The sequence below is a fragment of the Rhea americana genome, unplaced genomic scaffold, assembly GCF_003343005.1.
Source record: "Rhea americana isolate MKP2758 unplaced genomic scaffold, rheAme1 scaffold_114, whole genome shotgun sequence".
NCBI lineage: Eukaryota > Metazoa > Chordata > Aves > Rheiformes > Rheidae > Rhea > Rhea americana.
Genome location: NW_028185195.1, coordinates 2,394,234 through 2,412,574, shown reverse-complemented (window position 1 = coordinate 2,412,574; position 18,341 = coordinate 2,394,234). Strand labels below are relative to the sequence as shown.

The 18,341-nt window shown below is 38.5% G+C and overlaps 1 protein-coding gene across 4 annotated transcripts in view; it reads right to left on the bottom strand.

The window, feature by feature from the left end:
• HAPLN1 (hyaluronan and proteoglycan link protein 1) overlaps positions 1-18,286 on the bottom strand; it is a 65,427-nt gene extending 47,141 nt beyond the window's left edge. For 2 of the 4 annotated variants that reach the window (XM_085316794.1, XM_085316819.1), the window contains exons 1-2: positions 18,259-18,286; positions 17,848-18,026 (exon numbers count right to left, since the gene is read on the bottom strand). The gene's annotated coding sequence lies outside the window, so the exon portion shown is untranslated. Of the gene's footprint in view, positions 1-17,847; positions 18,123-18,258 lie in introns of those variants that run through there. The other 2 variants (XM_085316812.1, XM_085316802.1) reach the window with 2 other exon arrangements.
• Between the last annotated feature and the right edge of the window lie 55 nt (positions 18,287-18,341).

Sequence of the window (18,341 nt, the reverse complement as noted above, 5' to 3'; positions counted from 1 at the left end):
CACAGGTGATCACTGGATGGGGTCGCTGGCCAAGTGGGCAAAGTGGACGTCTATCTTGACTTGTTACAGCCCTTCTTACACTCCTCCTTCAGCAACCAAAGCRTCCCCAGCTTTTTAGGGCTGAGTACCTGTCCCACAGGGCTCAGGGACATGACTGCCTCCAAGGACAAGGGTGAAATTTCCAAAGTAAGTGCCATTCACTGCAAATAGGGGTATTAAAACTGTAGTCTGGGGTGAAGAACTGAAAATCAATGGAAATAATGTATTACCAGTTGAAAGAGCTCTTCTAGAAAAGTGCTTGAGTGGAGGCACTCCCTGCCCCTAAGGGCTGCTAGTGGGCAAAGCCCAGTTTCTCAGGCCGGTGTGTTAATGGGGGGGGGGGGGGGGGGGGGTTGTGCCCATTAGCTTCCACTGCCCTGCAGGGAAGAGGAGAAAACGGAGGAGCTACAAAGGCTGGTCCTGGAAAGCCAGTATTTGTGCTCCCTCCTTCTCAGATGCTCCACAGTCTCTCCTACAGAATAACTATAATTTTTCTCCATGTCACATGCAACACTGCATGTCTTAAGCATTTATCAATCCTGGGTAGAGCTGTGCCAAGCATCAACAAGGTTTGCTATTTCCTTACTGCTTTTACAAAACTGGCATTGTGATTTTCAACTAGGAAAATAATGAGATAAACAGAGATACTGCCTTCAGCTTAACCCAGGTTTCACCTCAGAAACTTGTAGAAATTTTCCAAGCTACATAAGCTACAGAGCAGCCAGGGCATGAGACATTGCTACATGGTCTCTCACTTACCAATAGCTTCAGTCGTGCAAGTCAGCTCTGTTTCATTTCTTTCTCAGAGGTCAAATGCAAAGATTTACTTACATCCAAAAGTCAAGGTTCACAGGGTAAATGCCATTCTCAAGGCTGCTTTTCCAGGGAAGAGTTTTTGAAGAACTAAATAGGAGAAAGAAAGCACCCCAAACAGCCAAACCTATCCCAGTGAAGACCTCCGTAAACCAGCCCTATCAGAGCTCCACCTCTCAGCCTGAGGGCTGCCAAATAAGACACTGGGGAGCTGTGCTAATCCCTAATTAAGTTTAATCTGCACTAGAAAAGATCTGTTGATTTAGCTAGATAGGTACAGCAATGCTGAAAGTTCAGTCCTAGTAAGTAAGCGTAGTTATAGGAGACAAAAAAAGCCTCTGAGAGCATAATTTATAGTAGTTTGGTGAGCAAAATAAACTATTTACAAAGCAGAGGTTTCTTTTGCTTGAACAGCTGCACCAACCACGCATGCTGCAGTGCACAAGTGACCTCTGGAGCAGCTGAAGACACCAAGTCCTCCCTGCTGTCCCMGAAGCCTCTGTACAGAGAGCGAGGATCTGCCACTCCGTGGGGGCAGCACCCCGGGCATGGGTCAGTGGCGGCGGCAGGAGGGGTCCCACTCAAGGCAAGGCCGGATGCTCTGCCCGAGTCCCAGTGTGGAAAGAAAAGTGGATCCCTTCTTGGGTCTCCATAAGAAACTATATGCACTGTGTGCGTGCGCTACGTACACACGTAGATCTTCATGTATGTATGCACAACCATTCAAATTTTGGCCACGGAAAGTATTTTGATAAAATAAGCATGCTTATGACTAGCTTGATGGCACCAACAAAAGTTTGTAAGTTGAAGCAGCAGGGAAGAATTCTGTCACTCTTTTTCTAGACAAGTCTAGAAGAGGCAAGGGGAGAAATGACCAAATACAGAAYCTGCAACAAAATAATTTTTGTCTCTCCTTTTTACTCTAGCAGCATCAAGACAGATTCTTTCTGCTCTGAAAGACTGATTATCTTTGCAGTTACTATGGACCCCAGGAATAAAGCATAATGTTAATCTGCTATCCTCTGAGATTTGACACTCAGATGAGAGACCTGAGCAAATTCCAGATTCAAATCTCCCCCTGGCTCCAATCCCCCCTCATTCTTGTGTATTGGTTACTTTGTTTTGAAAAGGGGTTACTCATGTGCATCTGCTATTTTGACACTCTCATAGGGCTTGCACACCTAAAGGTAGAAAACTTTGTCATTTTAGGGACCATAGCTAGTATTATAGCAAAATAATATTAAAGAAAATGTCACTGAAATTAGCAGATCAAAAGATCTGGCTTAATCAGTTGACACACAATAATAATCTTATAAGATCGCCTTGTCTCTTAGTCCATTTGAAGAATGGGTACTACTTAAAAAGTACTTCGCCAAACCTCAAAATTAAATTATATGAAAAACGTAAATATAAGAAATGAGCTTTTTAATAACCTAGTCTCACTGGGAATGCTGTAGACAGTAGAAATCTATTTCTAAGAAATCAGGTCAGTGCTCTAATTAAATCTGACATAGAAATGAAAGCATACATACAAAGCCTGCATTTAAAGAAGAATAATTTTGCATCTCCAACATGCTGCTAAAAGATTACACTACGTTATAGCAAAGCCTTTGAACCTGCTAGTTTCATCTGAAATTTGCCTGAGGTGACCTACATCTTTTGAGGTATAGGCATGGGTTTGTTTTACATAAATTTAGAACAAGAACATCTTTTATAGATTAACTTGTGGCATTTAACTTTAGTCCTTGCTGGCATCAAGGGGGAACAATTCTTGCCATTAGCTACCAGAGGCATTTTACTCTCAGGGAGTCAGTGTCAATGTTGTGTTGCAGGGAAAAGTAATTTAAGAAGTGCAACACTCACTTTTGTGAGGAGGGGAGAGTAATTGCAGCAACAAAACAATTTTTTCCCCAGCACATCTTCTCCAAGAAAACGTGCGTAGGGAGAAGGGGGAGCGGAGAGGCATGCTGTCCAGCTACACTTTTTATTGGCACTGCTGTTCGAGGTGGCTTTCCATGGGTCGCCCAAGGGAACACAACTCCCCCTCCGCTGTAATGCAACTCCACATGCATAAATGAATGTAAAGCAGGTTATAGTCTAGACTTTGGCTGTGAGGGAAAAAATATGACTGCAGGGAAGATGGCAGGTTTCACAGGGTTGGTATTTCCCTGTTCAAGCAAGTGGGCAAACGGGAGTGGAGACCCGCTGAAGTCTGCCACCCGACCTGACAGTCACCGAACAGCAGCCCTTTCTGCACAGCGCAGAGGGTGGCTGCCCGGGATTACATCTCTTGGGAACAGAGCGGGAGAAAAAAGAGAAAATTAAAGGAAGAAAAAGAACTGAGAACTGTGCTGTGGCTGTGCACCTTTTCATACACTCACTGTGTGAGTTTGTAGGTGACCTCTATTTCACAACTGGGATATCAAAGGCTGTAAAACCAGACACTATTTAAGAACAGAGAAATTCCCTTCATTTTTACTATAAAAGGACTGACACACATATTTTATGAGAGCTTTTACATTGCTCGTAGGGGGCGGGGAGGGGAAAAAGCCTTCAATACAAGTCCTCTGCTGCAAACACCTCTGTTTAAAAGTCTCAAATTAGATTGTACTGGAAAAAAGATACTGGCACACTCATAACCTGACATACTTTCCATTATAAACTCATTTCTAGTGTAAATGTTGAATGTACAATCTATAAATAGCACCTTAACTACAACATACTTTCATTATGTGTGCTGAAGTGGGCTTTAGTTGATTTCTTTCTTTACAATTCTTTATCTCTTCTATCATTTATTTACTATATCTTCATCTTTTAATAAAATTTCATAAGAAACTTCTATAAATCATATTCTTTCTGACAGGAAATAGAAGATTTGGTTGCAGTGAAAGGACTCTCACTTTCTGTTCAATGAGCAATAGTGTAAATCCTTGTTGTATCAGGGCACTACTAGCACTAAATCCCAAAAGGACAGTGTGGAATATGGTCCAGTATCCTTTAATTTAACATCCAACCTCTCTATGCTCATTTTGAACTTTTATGGCTATTCAGGAAGGACTTTGTTAGTCAATTGTGAGTTTATCTGAAATAATTTCTTTCACCTTTCCTCAGAACACTTTTTTTCCTAATGAAAGTTCTTGATTGTTTTCCAGTTTACTTCCACCTGCTTGTTCAACTCTGATTTAAGAGTTATCTTTTCTTCTATTTAMCTAGAGAGGAAATAGAGAATAAAATCCAACTCCCTGGAACATCTAGGTAAGAACTACCTGGAAAAAAAAAAAAAGAAATATCTGGAAAATACTAAATTAAACCTTTCTAGCTCATACCAAAGTTTTGAAAAGGCTGGTTTACAATATTTTACAGTGATCAAGAGCAAGGCAATGAAATCTGTATTGGTACAGCTGACCACAAGCTGACTACATTTTGCTGACAACGAGAAAAAAAAAAAGGTAGTCATTTCTTTTTGTGGCTGGCAAAACAGGCTATTTGGTATTGTTGGAGGCAAATAGTGCTTGTTTTTTAACATACAGCAAAGTACGTCACAAGAGTGATTAAACAACACTGCCCGCACTTCTTGGTCTCTGAGGCAAAGGTTATTAATTTCACAAGATTCATAGCAGTGATTTGTACAAATTCAGTAAAAATTTTCAATTAGCTGGGGCACAATCCTGACCTGAAGATGTTTTCTGGCAATGCAGTACTTACTGCTCTGTTATGTGGGGGTCTCATGGTGACTGTGCACAATAGCTCATAGCTGATACACAGGATGCAGTCATTGCATAGCCATTACAACCAAATTTGTTACTATCTGCATATATTCATATATTTGGAATTCACTACATTATGGAGGTGTACAGCCAAGAGGCAGCTATATGATTCTCCTTTGCTTCAGAACTGCTGAATAACTATATTCCAGAACATAAGTCTTTATTTTAATAATAATAATAATCATCATCATTTAAACTTCTTCTCCATTTTATCAAATGAGCCAATGCTTCTTCCCATCTTTGTAACATATGGATAGAGTATGATCCATAAGAACTAGGTATAACAACTTTTGTAGTTGTGAAGATAACCTTCAGTACAATAGCTGATTGGTGATTCCTGTTGGATTCTGCAGTATTCTGCCTAGAATAGCAGCYCCCAGAGAGGCTCACAGCTGCTATTTTTCTCACAGCTGTAAAAGTATAATATCAGAAGACTAACATTTATAATTTAAATGAAACATGATTAATGTTTCCATGGGCAGAAATACTTAACTAGTTTGCCTTAGTCAATCGCTGCAAATGGGTAGGTGGGTGCATACACACATGCTGGGGTTGCAAAGGCTGCTAAGAGATTAGGCAAAYTTCTGCTGCCTCCCTGCTCCACTTCCACCATAGCCCTCAATGGTGCATGTCACACCTTCACACAGTGGGGATAGGAGCAGACAGCCCACTTCCTAAAACAGCTTTTGCTGTTGTTTGCCCAAGTCTCTGACTGCTTTCTTGAAACTGTCAAGTCCCAGATGTTACCTCTTGCAGACAAGACTCATCTTGTAATACAACAAATACGCAGCTTGAAGAGTGAGTATAGTGTATAGAAAATGGTTTTAATTTCARATGAAATGTCTAGTGAGTGCATTTAGTGGTGTGCAACTGTTTTACTTGCCCTATGCTCCTTATGAAATGACTACACACGTGATGTGCTGCACAGACTGGGTTGGAGAAGAGGAAGGCAGGAGAATATGTGACATAGTCCCATTCTTYACACCCTGCATTACAGATGCATCTCACATGGATCAGAATTGTTTGAAATGYATAGGAACCAGGGTGGCTTAGGCAAACAGGTAGTTGCTAGGACTGTCAGACTTGGCCTGGTCACACTGTGATCTTTACCTATGCCCGAACATAAGGAAAAGACTAACATTGGCACCGCTTTGGAAGGTGAGTGGAGCAGCTAATGTTAGCAGAGTGAAAAAGCAGCTGCTGAGTCCCTCCTTCAGCACATGGAGGAATAAAACCACTGCAACAGTAGCAATCTGTCTAACCCAAGGAACTTGGACGGAACACAAGATATATTAACATGACAAATGATCTTGGTGGCCAGCAGAAGAAATAATTTTACTTGCTTTGAATATGTAGTAAGAAATAGCTAGAAGTATTCTCATTAAGACTATGAATTTATGAATTAATCATTTCAGAAGCTGTGTATATTTTAAAGGGAGAATAAGTCAGAAAATAAAAAAATATATTATTGGCCTCTGAGTCAATGAGCCAGGAGACATTAGCATATGCAATCTTTACTGTAATTATTTAACATTTTTCAGACTGCTGTACTAACCTTTGGAAAAGTAAACAATGGAAAGTTACATGACTATTTGCAACAAAGTATGAGTCAGAATTGCCTTTTTTGTCTTTTTTACATGGAACAATAATCTCATTGCTCAAAGCACTTTGACCCGATTCTTCACTGCCTTCTAGCTTGTGCAGATATTTATATCTTTGAAAAGTGTATGCAAAAGAGGCAGAAAAAAATCTTCTTAAATAAGTGAATAACAGGGTTCCCACGTATTGAAAAAGGTGCACAGTTCTCTATACCAGGCAGTACTTTATTTTTATTACTATATGTACTTTTTTAAATTTTAACTTTGATCACTCAGATATACACAGCCTATCTAAAGTGACTAGCTGTGTGAATTTCTGTTTTCTTTTTTCCCCAGCTTCTCTCTGTTTTGTCTAGAATTGAATTGAAAAGTTTCTGGGGCAGAACGTGACTTTTTAACTGCATAATTCCTGCTGCTCTCAAGATGCACATATCTAAATTCTTATCTGTACCTAAACTCCCATTTTCATCTCTTTTAGTCTTTAATATACAGATATCTCTTCTTTATTGTAATAATGGCTATCTGATACACTGGAAATGATGAAACCCCTAAGTAAYATTGGGCTCAGTCACTAGCTTGCTATAATTCAATGTTGCATGTAGGCTCATAAAACCCTGTGGAAGCATGAGTTTGGCAAGAAGACAGCTAACCAGATGAGCAGTGAGCCATGATTAACATGTGCCCTCCATGCGGGTACTCTGGAATTCCTTCATTATAATCCCTCCCAAAGTCATTGGAGATGGCTAGTCTTAGACTGGCCTGCATGAAGGCAGATATACTCTTTCTGGGCTATTGTCGCAAGAAGAAATATATTATAGCATTGTCCTTGWGGTAGCAATATGCCTTACTTGATTGAATTCATTGCAGCTACAACTAGATGAACTTATCAGGCTACTTATGTGAATATCTGTATYTTCACTTGTGAAGAAGGGAAATTCTAGGATCCCATGTTTATAGATGGAGAAGTGAGGTATTAGGAAGCTCCTGTCTTATTCAAGGCCATAGAGGAACTTATGCCTAAGTAGGGAACTGAAACTGTGTTTCTCAAGCAACAGTAAAATAACTTAACACTAAAATGTCTTAACTACTCAGTAATCCTTCTTCTCTGGTGCAACTAATAAATAATTAAAATATAGCAATTAATATCCATTCTCATATGCCTGAATGTTGTCTTAAATTAATATCATGTCATATTCTCTCTGCTAGCATAACAACTACAATTCTCCCTTTCAAACAGCAAGAAGTTAACATGGCACAAATGATTCTCAGAATTCTGTTGCTGACACTCCATTGTGCATGGAGAAATTCTCAGTCTTGGTGGCAGAGATATAAACAGTATGATGTTGGTCTTCAGAATTTCAATCAAGTTGCCTGACTAGTAATCATACTAAAAGTCCTGCAGAAATAAAAGCTGTATTAGAAGGATATAGCAAGTACTAATTTATAGCAAATTTATCTGTTTCATGCCTGCAAGCCTTTGACTATCCTCTAATGTGATTTTATTTCAGAATCAAGTAAGCAAAGGTCAGAATTCTAGGCAAATCTATTGGTTCATTCTTCACTGTCCAGGCAATATGCTACATGGAATATATTTGAAGTCATTTTAAGATACTTCAGATACACTTCAGAAGGCCCTTCTGGCACTGAATGAACCATGAAATACCTACCCATAGCTTTCTTACTCAGTCTAGAGATGCTGATCCATTTAGTGCTGGAGGATTGCATTAAAGRTCAAAGCCAATAGCAATTAAGGGCTGCAGGATGGAAAACTGAAGCGTCAACTGGGAAACATCATGTAAATGAACCTCAAGCTTTCTATACGTTGCCTTTCTCTGTTGAAAAGATATAACTGGACACAGGCATTGACATTGGCATGAAGGTGATACACAGAACGGGTGCACTTCCTCCTCATATATCTCTATCTTTGTTCGAGAAAAAACAATACAGCAATTTTTATTTTCTTGCTCTTTCTTTTCCTTTATTTTTCTCCTTCTTCTTTCCTTGAATGGCATCTGAAAATACTGCCTGACTGGAAGTTTGCCATCATTTTGTAATATCTTTTCSTCTTTATTTTTGTGGTCTTGTATATCCAAACAGCCAAGAAAGAATTCATAGCCCACTTTAGCTAAAATTAATGACTCTTTTCTCATCAGCACCATGAGTCTACATGCTACACAGGCAAATATGAATTTTACTGTGGRAATGTAAATCATAGGATCATAGAACAATTCAGGCTGGGAGGGACCTCTGGAGATCAACTARACCAACCCCCAACTCTAACAGGGTCAGCTACAGAAGGTTTCCCAGGACCATATCCAACTGGGTTTTAAATATCTTCAAAATGGAGACACCACAACCTTTTTCACTTAGTAAAAAAGATTTTCTTATGTTTGGATGGAATTTCCTGCATTTCAACCCATGCCTTTTACCTCTTGTCTTGCCATTGTCCTTGCTGAGAAGAGGATGTCCCTTTCAGTCTTGCTGAGCCCAGTGATACCAAGAATTGTTAGATCAACTCATGCAGTTAGCACACAAAACAGATTTTTAAAAAAGAAAAAAACAAGGACTCTGTAATTCACTTCTGCAGTTCATATTCAAGATTCCTATTGCAAGTACAAAGGCTTTTCTTGATGGAAGTTAAGATTCTTGTCCAATATTAAGAATCCAAAACCARTAAGTTAATAAAACAATCCCATAAAATGTCATGGGAATTGCAAGAGCTGGCCTTCCAGGGCATCTGCCAGTATAATTATCTGCCAGTATAATTATATTTAAGCTTCCATGATGGAAAATATGAACAAAAGATAAACCCATATAAATTTCCTCTTAGCTACATTGGTCTTACTGAAATCTATGAAGAGCTCACATACCTACACAGAACTGGAACTGCCTTTTTAAATTGTTTTCATGTCTACAAAACGGTAGCCTTTTCCTAAGAAGACAACACGCCTCCTCAAAAATTTGGAGAACAAGTCATAGCTGTTGACTGTTTAAGAGACTTGAAATTGTCTTTCATTCATATTTGTCTGCACATTGTACAGCAGCTGAACTTGCAAACCTTTTGTTTCTCCTCTAGAGTATGAATTAAAACTGTAAATTTCCCTGAAGTAGATAGTACTGTGACTCCCAAAGAGCCGTTGCCATAGGTCACATATGTCTGAGTGTTACTGGTTTAGGAGAACACAGAAAGCCAAAATTTGTTGATGATTCAAGATCTCTAACAAGTTCGGTGTGTATCCAAGTCTGATATAGGAAATATGCTAAATTGGCTGTTTGGCATCAAAGGAACTCCAAGATGGTTTGCATCTACATTGGGTACCCATATCTCCCTTTCTAGATGTTTTTGTAAGGGTAAGCTCTTGGCTTCTGACATGTGGGCYGCATTATTATACCACATCTGAAAGGTTTTATTTAACTTTTATGTGAGAAGTTCAATATAAATTGGACAGTTGGCACTAATATAAAAAAGTGCATAAAACCTGTAAATCATGCTTCCATGGCAGTTTGGGGAGTAATAAAATAAAAGAATGAATCAATGAATATCACTGTCTGCAGAAGGAGAGGTGTTTTCTGAGATGGCTATTTTGCACATCGCAAGTCACAAAAATAAGTACAGATTTACTCAAACCCATTATCAGCTATCAAGGAAGTCACATTTCCCCAGTATAATGTCAGGAGATGGCTGAAGTTGAAATAAATTGTAGTTACTGAGTAATGGTGCATATCTGAACAAACATCCCTCAGATAAAATAACAGAATCTGCATCAATCATCAGATGTACCAGAAATAAGTCACCCTCGCAGCATGATTTGGAAGGATCTATGTCTTTGGAAATAAATGCTTATGCTTTCCCTTGACATTTACAGTGTTTTTCATAAATGCTGCAACTTTAATTGTCTGATAGGCTACCATTAGTCCTTGACAATGCTCTATTCTAGTGACATTATCTCTGAATTTCCCTGCATATTTTTGCTACTTTYGATCCCTCTTGAAATACAGTAAATCTAAAGTTTCTATCAACCTGATACTTAAAATGAATCACTCAATGTGGTGGTAAGCATARGTAAGGTTGCTTCTTTCCCCTCAGATGATTGAAAATGAGTAATTATAAAGGTGCATTTACCCAGATTAGATCTGAAATCAGATTGGTCTCAAGCATATCTGCAAAGATCACATATTTGAGTTACTACATCCAGGAACTAAGAACTGTTCTCATCATGAGCCACAGACTTTTAAAACTCATGAACCTCTTTTGGTTTTCTTAAATACTCTTCTGTGATGTTTAGATGCCCGAACAACCACTGATTCTACTCATAACATTCAAAACTAATATCTTCCACAAGAAACTCTGTTAGTAGAATCATAAAGAAACTGTATTATAGAGAACCACAGAGATGGCCATCACCTTCTTCATCCTTCTATCCATTTCGTCTAGCCTCATATTAAAACCTGAAACAACAGAGACCCCATGGACTTTCCAGGCAGCCTATTCCTGAGCTTCTCATCCTTATATTTAGAAATTTCTTTCCTCAAACTTTCTTCTTGCAATATGCACTCGTTACTTCTTCTCTTATCTGCTATAGACATGGGGAGCAGATTATTCACTTTATAGCACCCTTTTATAATTTAAGGACTTTAACCAAACATAACAGATTTTTCAGTTCTTTTAAGTCATGTTTCCTAATTTCTATCACTCATTATTTTCCTTAAGACTTTCTTTAGTTAGTCTTTACAGCTCTTAAAGTTCAGTACCTAACACTGGGAACAAGTTTAAACAAGACCTTAAACCTTACTTATCTTGGTGTATAGTTTTCTTTTTGCAACAACGTGTCATTGTTGACTCATGTTCTGGTTGAGTACACAGAACTACTCTGAACCAGATGTCCCCATTCTATATTCCTGTAGTCAACCATTTCTAACTAAGTTTAGCATATTATATTTATTAATTTTTTTTTCAGATTTTTCTCCAATTAGGCAGACCATTTTAACTTTTATGCATAGCATCCAAAATGTTTTCCTCTCTCCCAGGTTTCTGTTGGATAAAAAATTAAACATATTTTCTATTCTATTGTCCAGGTTACTAATAGAAAAATTGAAGATTACCAACTCTGACTAGCCCTGGAAAAAACCCAGTGTACATGTGCTTCTATTTTCACGGTGAACTATCGATTTCTGAAACAGTTTTGAAAACATATTATATTAGTTTCATCAAGACAATATTTTCCTAGCTTGCTTATGAAGAAGTTAAATGTGCCACTATTATTCTCCCATCCTACTGGGAAGAGCCCTACTGGGTTTGGAAAGTTTTTCTTGTTGTCTGATTTGATCAGAACAGGACATATAGTACAGTACAGATGAAATCAGATATGGAGATATTGCTTTTGAAAAATCTAATGGTTTATTCTTTTCTTACACAAAATAAAGATAGAAGTTCACCAGCCTACCTGCCTGACTTGATAGTGAAAGCTAAATCCCCATTTAGATGACTATTCCAAAGCACTATATAATCATCAAAGGTGTTAAAGTAGCTTAAGTTACAGTGACCTGGCAAAAATCAACATTTTGTTCCAGTCATTTAGAAACCCTGAAACATTTTATATTCAAAAATAACAATGATGTGTTTGGAAATCTTTCAGGTTAGGCATGAAATTAAAAATATGGAGCCTCATTACTGTATGCACAGCATCCCAGCTGTGAAAATAAGCTGAAGCCACCTCAGGCAATGAGGAGCATTTACCAGAAGGTGGCAGCCCCCATATTACTGGAATTTCAGTCAAGTAACTACTGCACCTATTTGAACATTATTATTGCCTGACAGGCTTCCTATAAATCTCTTGGCTGGGCCTAACACTGTAACATTTTCACAGTTACTACAAAATGGGATTTTTGCAATGTGCTTTTCCCATTTCTAAGCATTTTTTTTTAAAATGCTGTGTATGAATCGTTTTATTTTTTTCTTCTTTCTTGAAAATATGCTTATGGAAAAAATAATCACTACATAAATATCTTGGGGTGTGGCATATATTTTCTTAAATATTATTAGATGAACAGTTGTTCAGTTCCAGTTGAAAGATTTTGAGAATCATTTTTATCAAAGAATGCTTTTTTCCTGCATTAAACATATACTTCTGCATACAAAATCTGCTGTTGCGGGCCTTGATTCCTCCATATCTTGTAAATGTTCATAACCTTACTTGAAAGAACACTTTATTTACATCAGTGAGGAACCGATGTCTATAAGGTCACACACATTTACAGGTTAGGCACTTTACATACTGCTTTTTGATCAACCATGTGAGAAATTACAGATGTCATTCTGCAACTAGATGAAGTTTTATTCACTGAGGCCTATCTGAGTTTCTATTGATTTCAGTGAATTACTAATGTAAGTAAGCTTGTTTATATATTGTTATATAGAATCAGAGAATAATAGCACACTGGTTTTGTACCATCGCTTTTGTGTATATGATCTTCTAAAACATAAGTGCCAAGCAGTGATAGCCACTAACTAGGGGAACAACGAATCACCAATTTTAAAACAATGGAGGTAATAGTCTGTGTGCTAAAAACTACAAATTACCAGTGGGCTGCCATTTAACACAACCGATTTTCAACCATCAGGCTCTGAAAAATAAATTACACATTCTAACAGGGCATGTGAGCATACGTATATACATATGCATAGAAACACGCAGACTCACTGCTGTGTAAGTGTATAGACATTACGGTAGGGAAAGAATATTAAATGTAAACGAATGTTATTTGTGATAGATATCATTGTATCTTATGGTATACTGCACTAATACTTATTGATACACCTTACAGAACAGCTCACCAGGTAATATGATATAAGTAGCGTAAATTAACATGACATACATAACACATGCAGAAAAAAAAAAAAAGAAAAAAGAAAGACTTACCTAATAAATTTATTTGTAAAAGTATAGACCAGAAGTAATCAAATCCAAATTTGAATTACCTCTAAATAACTTTTCTTTCATTTTCCTCAGGAGCAGTTTGAAACATTTGTTTTCTGCTACTTAGATTTCTGCCCAACACATCTCTAATCTAACCTGTCTCCATTGCCCATAGGGTCCTTGTACATGATAAGCTTTTAAAGTAATTAGGCAATATTATTAATGGAAAGCTGTCTCCAGATAATGGTCTTCTGTTATTAGACAAATGCCAAGATGACATTTTTTGAAGCAAGAGGCATATATCTAGTGACATTCTTCTGTTCTCATGATTTTATTTCTATTATGTCAGAYGATTAATGATGTGGATTCTGTCACTATATGTGCCCTGCTCTAGAAATGGCAGCAGCTCAACATGCGGTTCACGGAAAGCTCACTTATGGGAGAGGCTTGGTGGCCTTTCATCATTGCTGCTGGGATTGGATTCCGGTTCCTCTGAGTCACATTTGCAGGCTGGGATGAGTTAAAATGGAAGGTTAACCACCTATGAAGCATAGCATCAAATCAATTAGCGTATTTGCCACTGCAGCATTTTGCCTCCGTAGACTTTCATTTGTAAACTTTGTCTGATGAATAGGAAGGCCGAGTTCCTTCTCATTTTAGYCATTAACTCACGCATCATGTTAACAATCTCCTATGATCATATTTCATATAACATTTGAGAAAAGTTTTCAAACTGTTTTGTGTAGTCTTCAGACTGATTACTGCTCTGTGATTTCTTAATGCATCTTTAAAATGTTTGTCTTCAYAGGCATTGATCATGTTCAAGATTTCCTCTGTGTTGCACTAATTAAAAGGAAACAAAGAATGTGTTTTCAAAGCTAGTGAATGAGAAGGACATGGAAATTTGTTTGTTCTGTTAAGTATGATGTTGCYATTTGATTTACCATTCAGAGAGTGATGAAAATCAGGAGCAATCCAGGCACAGAGAGCTTGATTTTGTGAGGTATTTTAGTACCTATTTGCTCCTTCAGCCACTGAGACTAGTGTGCAGCTCCATTGCTGGGTGTAGGTGCCAAGGACATGTCCTCAGTGGGAGTTGTGATGGAGAAGTTCCAAAAAAGCTTAGAAAGAGGGAGTGTGTAGCTGGTCACATAGCATAAAACCAGTGGTAGAGTACACCCAGACTGACATATGCCTGCCTAATTTCTTGCCATTTCATTGGCTTCTTTAGAGCTATGAGAATTGACATCATCTGAAGATCTGCTACTGAATAAACAGTCTGGCGGACCAAAGAGCAATCTTCCTTTCCCCAGTAAAGAGAAAGCACAGTCGAGCAGATATGTGTGTGAGATCTGAGGAAGGCAGAGATAGATGACATGCACAGAAAAGGAAGATGGAGAGGGTTTATGACCTTTTATTAGCCATCAGAAATAACTTGACATTTTCTTTGTCTATGGATAGCATTGACAAGATATTCAGGGGCTAAAAAATGGTTTGACAACAGGACATTCTCTGTGACAATGGAGTTTTGGAAGCAGTGGTGTCTTTGAAATCCTTACTGCTGAACATACCTTCTCTCCTGCCATAATATTTGTAGAAAAATCCCTTCAYTTTCTCAGTAGCTGCTCAGTAATGCCGAACTAAGTATTAATTTGTGGATATTTGCTACAAAATGATTTAACAAGTCTTTAGGAGCAGATGTTGGTGATAAATTATGTTAAATAAAAGCTAGACTGCTTTTTACCACATCTTAAAAATTAGAAAGAACTTCCCCTAAATCTAAGTCAAAAAAGAAAAAAAAGTTAGCTGATATCTTTTAGTAGTAAAACAGAATAAAGCCGACCTTTTACAGTTAAGTTGCACCTGGATTAATTACAAATGTTTAGAATTAAAGAAAAAAAATCTTTAGAAAAACTATTTGCAATATCCACTAGGTGGCATACAGTGACCACGTTTAGGTTGTCTTATCTCCACAAAACCTCCCATTCATAGAGTAGATAAAGAACTGCATTATTAATTTATACCACTGCATCCACTCTACGCCTAATATTTGTTTAGCCAGCTGTTTCCTCTAATCCTCCTTCAATGTTATTGATTGAAATCCTAAGTATATTCAGACTTCTTTTTTGCCCCAAAGAACATTTTGTTACCTGCAAATTACAAGCTACCTTTTCAAGTGCAGTAMTGTATGCTACAGTTACTAACAGTGGAGACAGAATGTCTAATACTTCCTCACAAGCAACAGAAGACGCTTGTAATGTGAAAATGACTTTTTTTCCAAAAATGTAATTTCAATTTGTAGGAAATTTTAAATAAGGAAATACACTGCCAGGTTTACAATGAAACATAGAAATGTGAAGTATTTCAGTCCAAGGATAGTTTAACCACTGCTTTAGTGCAAAGGCAAATGAAAAGCAAAAATATTAATTTTAGTCCTGACTCTTTAATCCTTGCAGTGAATTGGAAGATTTGGGATATATTTAAATATAAGCAACTGCAAAATCACTCGTCACTTGAAGATCTCAAAGCTCTTTCTAAAGCTTGGTCAATATTATTTCCTGATTTTTATTGAGAGGCAGGGAGGTTAAGTGACTTGATTAAGTAAGTATTGATATCAGCTCTGTTGGTTCCAAAGCCCAGGCTATGACAAATAGTGAACAACAGTATTTCATTCAGTCACATTTCTCCACAGTATYAGAGACTGAAGAGTTCTCAGTGAAGTGGAAATTGTTCCTTTTGCCCAATTACAAATTGTAAAAACAAAAGTGCACTACAGCATAGCACAGGAAGCTCCCACCCTTTTCTGAAACCTCTCCTCCATAAATCCAAACCTTTGTACTCCCTTAGTGTTTTTTTTTTTTATAGCTATTAGTTATTTTATCCATACTAACAGAAAACGAGAAGAAATTGAACCCATGAGGTATATAATGAAAGAAAGCTTTGCTGTGGAAATCTCTTGTATTACCTTGCCAGTCATGTCTCTAAATAGGACATCACTATAGCTAATGCTTCACTTCATAATGACATGGGRGTGTTTCTCTTTCTCATTAGAATCTGCTTAGACACTTAGGGATCTTATTATGAAGACAGGTCTTTTGGCACATTTTCAGTGCAGACCAACAGTGCCTTGATTATTACATTGACATTTTTATTACCTATTTAACTTCAAATAATTGTTCCCTACAACATTGTTTTTCTCATTTTGTTTGAACTACTGTGTTGAAAAGTACTATAAAWTTATCTTTCTTTTTTTTCCTTCCTGCTTTATTTCCTTCATTTCCTTCCCCTGGTTACTAAAATACTTAATACAGGTAAGTACACATGGTTTAGAGTATTGGATGATGCATTCAGAGTAACTCCACTTAGCCATGCTTTACAGCAGTTAAAGATCTACCTCCATTAGATATGCAAAACCAAGCAAAGCACGAGCTGTCGCTTTGTAGCACGAGGATTTGGCACTCTGTATGACACTCCTTGGCACGAGACTGCTAAGTCCTGGTTCTCCCTTCACAGGAGCTGATAATAATTTCCCCGTTCATAATACATTTCTCCACGTGCTGAAAATACTTAGGCTCTAGAAACAGTGCTTATTGAGAGGGTGTGTATCCATAGTTACACAGCTCCACTACATCTACGTTTTCAACTACCACATCACACACATTCCTAACAACGTTTTCCTAACAAAACAATGGAAATCTTTCTAGATAACTTCTTTCCACATTCAGGGACTAAGATAGTCTCAGTAATCATTAATACWATACATTAATAACCCACATGATTCTCTTGTGCACCTTGCCAGGTTCCCAGGGTCTCCTTGAGGAGTTTCTGACATCACACAGCAACATATACTGCGACAACATTTTCTCCCCCAAAAGACCCTAGCAATAATGAACCCCCCCAATCATATACAAATACAAAGCAATATGCAACCTTAATTCAAACATGCAAATTCATTCAAACTCTTTGTAGCTGAACCTACCACACAAGTAGTTTTGCCATCAGAAACATTTCAGATGACACCTTCTCTATATTCAACCAAAAAGCAAACAAATAGCCAATGAAACTAAACAGTTATCATAGCTACGAACCAACTAAAATTCAGTTACATGTTCAAAATGCATCCCAACTTTCCTGGTGAGTTGAGATACAGAACCTGTGCCAAATGTTAGACTTTCTTTGTCAATAAATAGCCACATGTGACATCAGCATAATACTTATCACATAATAACAAAATCCTTTCCCTTCTAACTGGATAGTCCATGCTTTATGCAGATTCATTCCCAGCCCTTCAAACTCTTGCTCAGTCTACTGTCCTGCTTTTCCTATGTCCTAAAAACTTCYAAAAGTATCTAACAGACGGAGAAATCCCTCAAGAAAGGTGAAACTCCATGAAATGTATAATCCCATAGGAGGAAGCCATAAGTCTGAGGTCTACAACTTTTATATTTCAGACTCAATCTGCAGTTGCAATATGATCTCTCCTTTGGTAACACRGAGCACTTAAAGTCAAATACATCGAAGTTAGGCAGTTTCACAATCCGTCTTTCCCCCTCACCCCCCCTTTGCTGCCAAATTAGATCGCTTGAAAATCCTTCAGCACAGCTCTGGAGCTGATGCCACAGCCGTTGCTTACTGGATCCCCATCCAATTTAAAGAAAGAAAGGAGTAAAAAAGCCTTTCCCAGAAGTTTGGTTTGTTATTTTCTTTTTTTACCTTGCGCGGAGCTCCAAAGTTAAGATGCTCTCACAACTCCCCCAGCAGTGTGAAAGCGAGGACAGCCAAGTGCRGAGGAAGTTTTTGGTGCTCACCTTAAGCTGGGGTGCGCGTGTGTGTGCCTATGTCCCGACTGCCCCTTTGTGGCACAGGACCTGATTCAGGGAAGAGGCGAGCCACTTTCGCACCGAGAGGAGAAGAAAAACAACACGTCAGAAGTTAAGTACGCCTCCGCGATGCCTTAATTACAGCCCAGCGTGCTCGCCCCGCGGACCCCAGGAAGGAGAGGAGAAAATAACCACCCCACCCCCCGCCCCGGCGATCGCACCCGCACCCGCACCCACCCCGCCCCAGCGCTGCCCCCAGCCCCCGAGCCCCGCCCGCGCCGGGCCCTAAAAATGCCCCTCGCACCGCACAGGCGCCCCGAGTTAACGCCGCCACGCGGCGCGAGGAGTCCCGCTCCTTGTGCTGGGATCCCTGGATTCGGGGGGGGG